The sequence below is a fragment of the Chrysochloris asiatica genome, unplaced genomic scaffold (assembly GCF_000296735.1).
Source record: "Chrysochloris asiatica unplaced genomic scaffold, ChrAsi1.0 scaffold00210, whole genome shotgun sequence".
In the NCBI taxonomy this organism is placed as follows: Eukaryota; Metazoa; Chordata; class Mammalia; order Afrosoricida; family Chrysochloridae; genus Chrysochloris; species Chrysochloris asiatica.
This window is the reverse complement of record NW_006408728.1, coordinates 282,372-288,735: the sequence shown is the minus strand read 5'-3', so window position 1 is coordinate 288,735 and position 6,364 is coordinate 282,372.

Genomic DNA, 6,364 nt, shown 5'->3' with positions numbered 1-6,364 from the left:
ACTTAGGTTTCAAAATCTGTAACATTTATACATTTTTCCCCCCATAAAAGATAGAAAGCATTCTAAAATACTCTTCAAAGAAATTCTTAGTGTGGCTTGACTAAGTTAAATGTTGAAAATGAACTAAAACAGAAAAAATTTCAAAAGGCCTAGGCCTCCTAAACTTCAAAGTTTCACAAAACCAAAGACTTCAATAATTTTCAGATGATCTTTTCTTTTATATAGGAAATTTACATATATATATTCTGATTCCAGGTACATTTCCTTTTCATCCAAAACATGAACTCTCTTCTTAAAAGGAAACATACCTAGATGAAAAAATTGCATTTCTTCTTTTATTAGTATATTTTACAAATGCCCTATTTAAAGCAGCATTATTGACCAATTTGTTATTGTCTATCACTATGATAGTGATACACTCATGGAAGCAGCAGTCAAGAAATCAAAGGATGTATTGTATTAGGGATATCTGCTGCACAAGACCTTTTTAAAGTGTTGAAGAGCAAAGATGTCAGCTTGAGGACTAAGGTGCACCTGACCCAAACCATGATGTTTTTAATAACCTCATATGCATGCGAAAGCTGGGCAGGAATGAAAGACGGTAGAAGAATTGATGATCTTGAGTTATGGTGTTGGATGAGAATATTGAAAGTGCCATGGGCTGCCAAAAGAACAAACAGTTCTGTGTTTGAAGAAATGTTGCCAGAGTGCTCCTTGGATGCCAGGATGGCCAAATTTCATCTCTCATACTTCAGACATATTGTCAGGAGGGACCAGTTGCTGAAGAAGGATATCATGTTTGGTAGGGTAGAGGGTCAGAGAAATAGAAGAAGACCCCCAATGAAATGGATTGGCCAGGTGGCAACATTGATGAACTCAAGCATGGCAACAATAGTGAGGTTGGCCCAGATTCAGGCAGTGTTTCATTCTGCTGTACATAGGGTCACTATGAGTTGGTACTGACTTGATGGCACCTCACAACAACAAGAAGAAAATCTATTGAAATTGAAGGAAATATATTATTAATTAAGCTTAAAATAATACCATTTTAATAATATCTATTAAGTAATTGGTGGTTCATTAACAGAATTCCCATAATTCAAGCAGAAGGATCAGTCTGATTCCCAGCATAATACATCTTATGTAAACCACCATGTGTTTGTAAAGTAGAGACTTATACATTGCTCAGGTGATAAACAGGTTTCAGTGGAGTTTCCAGAGGTGGAAAGATCATAAAGAAAGACTTGGTGTTCTACTTTTGAAAATCTACCATTTCAAGAGATAGCATATGACCAAAAGCCAGTAATACTAAAGGATGGAGTCCAAGTTTCACTGAAGACAGTGGCAAAGAACAAGTTTCCAGAAATTGATAGAACACATAATATTTTCAAAAAACTTGATACAGCACTGGAAGTACTCAGAGTCCTGGTGTGGCACTTTGGGATAAACGCTCGACCTAAAGTTCAACTTGAACTGCACTGTCAGTGTTTCAAACTTACCAGCTGCTCTTCAGAAACCCTATACGGGGTCTCTATGAGTTAGAATAGACTCAACAGTGCTTAACAACAACAACAACAACTAAAAGAACTCATTCAGCTATGCCAAAAATTTTGGAGACATGGCCAACTAATTTGAAGAGATCCATGTTTGTGCCCGCCAGAAAGAGAGGTGACTCAGTGGAATGTGGAAAATATAGAACAATATCATTAATACAATATGCAAGTAAAATTTTGCTGAAGATAATTCAAAGACAGTTGCCACAGTATATTGACAGGGAAGAACCAGAGGTTTTAAGCTAGATTCAGATGAGGATGTGGAACTAGGGATATCTTCGCTAATGCCAGATGGATCTTGGTTGAAAGCAGAGAATAACAGAAAGATGTTTACCTGTGCCTTATTGACTATGCAAAGGCTTTTTGAATCTGTGGATCATGACAAACCATGGACAACATTGTGGAGAATGACTATTCTGGAACTCTTAGTTGTGCTTATAAGGCACCTGTATGTATTGCAAGAGGCAATTGTTTGAATAGAACAAGGAGACACTGAATGGTTTCAAATTAGGAAAGGTGTGCACCAGGGTTGTATTCTTTCATCATATTTATTCAATCTGTATGCTGAACAAATAATCTGACAAACTGGATTACCCTAAAAATGTGGCATCAGGATTGGATGAAGGTTAATTAACAACATCCAATATCAGACGATAAAATTTTGCTTGCTGAAAGCCATACAAATTAGTATATTTACTGATGAAAATCATAGACCCCAGACTTTGCATGGGTTGCACCTCTATGTAAAGCAAACCTCTATGTAAAGAAACCCCAGTATGGGTTGCACCTCTATGGAAAGAAAACAAAAATCCTCACCAGTGGACCAATGAATTGTTGTTGTTGTTGTTGTTGCTAAATGCCGTCAAGCAGGTTCTTACTCATAGCAACCCAGTCTAGAGTTTTCAAGGGGCTGCTAGTGCATTCGAACTGCTGACCTTGTGATTCCCAGAGCAGTGCTGATTCTACAGCACCACAACAATAGTTGGCATCATGATAAAGAAAAAAGACTGAAGTTTCCAAAGACTTCATTTTGCTTGAATCCACTACCAACACCCATAGAAACAGCAGTCATGAAATTAAATGATATATTGCATTGGGCAAATCTGCTGCACAAGACCTTTTAAAAGTGTTCAAGAGTGAAGATATCAGAGTACAAAAGTGCATCGTAGCTAAGCCATGGTATTTTCAATAGTTTTATATGCATGTGAACGTTGAACAGTGAATAAGGAAGAATATAGAAGAATCAATGCATTTGAGTTATGCTGTTGGAGAAGAATATTGAGAGTATCATGGACTATCAAAAGAACAAACAAATCTGAGTTGGAAGAAGTACAGCCAGAATGCTCCTTAGCAGTCAGAATGGCCAGTATTGTCTCATACATACTATCAGGAGGGACCAGACTGAGAAGGCCATCATGCTAGGTAAAGTGGAAGGTAGGAGAAGAAGATGACCCCCAGTGAGATGGATTCACACAATGGCAGCAGCAATGGGCTCAAGCTTAACAATTGAGGATAGTACAGAATCGGACTGTTTCGTTCTGTTGTGCATAGGGTCACTCTTAGTCAAAACTGACTCGGTGGTACCTGACAACAACAACAAGAATAGTTATGATATTGTTGTTATTAAAATTTAACATATAGAACTCTATGTTTTCTACTTTGTTTTTTCTATTACTTAAAAAAGTGTTCAGGATATGAAAGAACATGTTTTGTATAGTTAAGTCAAGAAGGTATGATAAAAATCTGTCGATATTCTTAACTCATATGAATGGATTAAAGAGTGTTTTGGACATAATCGACCCTTTAAATTGATTTGATAAATGTTTTCCAGAGAAATCAGAAACAACTTTGTGGTCTTGCTTCAATTGCATATAAATGAGTCGTAAAACACTATCAGTCCGCTTTTGAAATGTTGTTGCTGTTGTTAAGTGCCTGTATAGTTCTTCCAAGAAGCTGCTGGTGAGTTTGAACTGCTGACCTTGCAGTTCAAACAAACTTTGTTGTCCAGTGCATGAATCCACAGGGCCACACCAGGACTCCCATTTTTGGAATAGTAGTTAGGAAAATATATTTCGAATCCTTCTATGTCTAAATAGTTAAATATGCGTATGTTTACATAAGTATATGTATATGTTGTTGTTAAGAGCTATCAAGGAGTTTGCAACTCATCGGGACCTAGGAACGGCTGGTTTGTTTGAACTGCTGACTTTGAGGATAACAATGCTTATCCTACAACCTCCAGTGTTTATCTTACGGTGTCATAGCAGGACACCACTATGAATACATATATGTATATGAATAAGGAAGACAGTAGAAGAATTGGTGCATTTCAGTTACGATGCTTGAGAAGAATATTAAAAGTAGCATGGACTGCCAGAAGAAATTTATGTTAGAAGAGGCACAACCAAAATGATCCTTAGAAGCTAGGATGCAAGCCTCTGTCTCTTATACTTCAGACATGTTATCAGGAAGGATTAGTCCTTGAAAAAGAGCATCATTCTTAGTAAAGTGGAGAATCAAGGAAATAGAGGAAGACTCCCAAGGTGATGGATTGACACAGTGGTAGCAGCAATGGGCTCAAATGTAACTATTGTGAAGACAGCACAGGACTGAGCAGTATTTCCTTTTGTTGTGCACAGTGTCACTATGAGAAAAATCAGCTTTATGGCACCTCATAAAAACAACTTACTGTTGTTGTTAATTGCCCCGGAGTTAGTTCTGACTCATTGCAACACTGTAGGGTTCCTGAGGAGTGGCTGATGTGTTGAACTGCCAACCTTGTGCTTATCAGTCCAGGTCAGCAGTTGGAAACTACCAGCTGTTCCGTGGAAGAAAGATGAGGCTTTCTGCTCCCGTAAAGATTTACAGCCTCGGAAACCCTGTCCAGGGTCACTATGAGTCAGAAACGACTCCATGGCACATAACCGCCACCACCACCACTTCTCCTAAAATGTCACTGCAGGACGGCAACATAGCAACTGATAAGTATCAGAACAGTGATTTGATTCAGATTCATCCTGAATTGGATGATATTATTTCTGTCATTATAAGAAACAAACATACTTTTTAAACAAAATCAAATCTTATTTGTTTATTTTTATATGTATATGCATATTAATTACTTAGCATATGTGTAGAATAAGCACAGGACTGCTAATAACAATGTCAGCAGTTCAAACCCACCAGCCGAGTTGCTATAAGTAGGAACTGACTTCAAACAATAACAAGAGCATGCTTAAAAACTTCAAACTTCTTTCCATTTTTCATGATGTTATTTATGAGAATTGTTGTTTTCTTTACATTAATGTGCAATACACACTGAAGGTTGAACATCAATTAAGTCCTTTTTGCTTTCAGAAAGCAAGATTTTGTCTTCTGCGTATCATAGGTTGTTAAGGAAACTTCCTCCAGTCCTGGTGCCATGTTCTTTTTCATATAATTCATTTTCTAAAATCATTTGTTCAGCATACAGATTTAATAAGTGTAGTGAAATGATACATCCCTGGCACACACCTCTCCTTATTTTAAACCATTAAGAATTTTGCAACACCAACTACTTCATTTCAAATACTTATTTTCGAGAACACAACTGTACCTATGTATGTGTACCTTATTAAGCATCCCCTTGTTCTGTTCGAACAACTGTACAAGTTCCTTGTGAGCATAAGTGTTTTGGAATACACATTCTTCTAAATGTTATCCATACTTTTTCATAATCTACACCACTGAAAACCTTTGCATGGTTAAAAAAAAAAGGGTAAGTAAACATCTTTCTGATATTCTCTGCTCTCAGCTGAGATCCATCAGATATCAGCATTGATATCACCAGTTCCATGATCTCTTCTGACTCTGGCTTGAATTTCTGCTGTACTGTTCCTTCTTGATGTACTGTTGGACGCATTTTTAATTACCTTCAACAAAACTTTACTTGCTTGTGATACTAAATATGTTTGATTATTTGGGACATTCCATTCGGTCACCTCTCTTTGGATTGGGCACAAATATGGATCTCTTCCAATTGGTTGGCCAGGTAGCTGTCTTTCAAATTCTTGGAAAAGATAAGTAAGTGCTACCAGTGCTGCATCAGTTTATTTAAATATTTTAATTTGTAGTCTGCCAACTTCTGAAACATTGTTTTGCCCAATACCGTCAGTGCATTTAGTACTTCTTCCTTCAGTATCATTGGTTCTTGATCATTTGCTGCTTCTTGAAATAGTTGAACATCAACCATTTCTTTCTGATAGAGAATGACTGTATTACTTTTATTTCTTTTGATGATTTCTGCATCATTCAATATTTTGCCATAGAATTCTTTAATATTGCAAGTTGAGGCTTGACATTTTTCTTCATTTATTTCAGCTTGAGAAATGTTGAGCATGGTCTTCCCATTTGGTGTTCTAACTCTGGATCTCTATGCATTTCATTATAATGCATTGCTTTCCCAAGCTGCCCTTTGAAATTTTCTATTCATTTATTTTTCTTCATCATTTCTACCATTTGCTTCAGTTTCTTTACACTCATGAACATGTTTCAGAGTCTCTTCTGACATCTATTTTCATCTTTTCTTTCATTCATATCTTTTTAAAATACTTTGCTTTCTTTCTGTATGATATTCTGAATATCATCCCACAACTCTTCTGGTCCTCAAGCTTGAGTGTCCAATATACCAGATCAATTCTTTTTTTTTTTTTTTAATTAAATGTTTTTATTTTGCATTGAGTGAAAGTTTACAGGGCACATCATCAGCTTCACATTCAACCATTCATATAGCTTGTTTCATTACATTGATTATTATCCCCGCTATATATCAT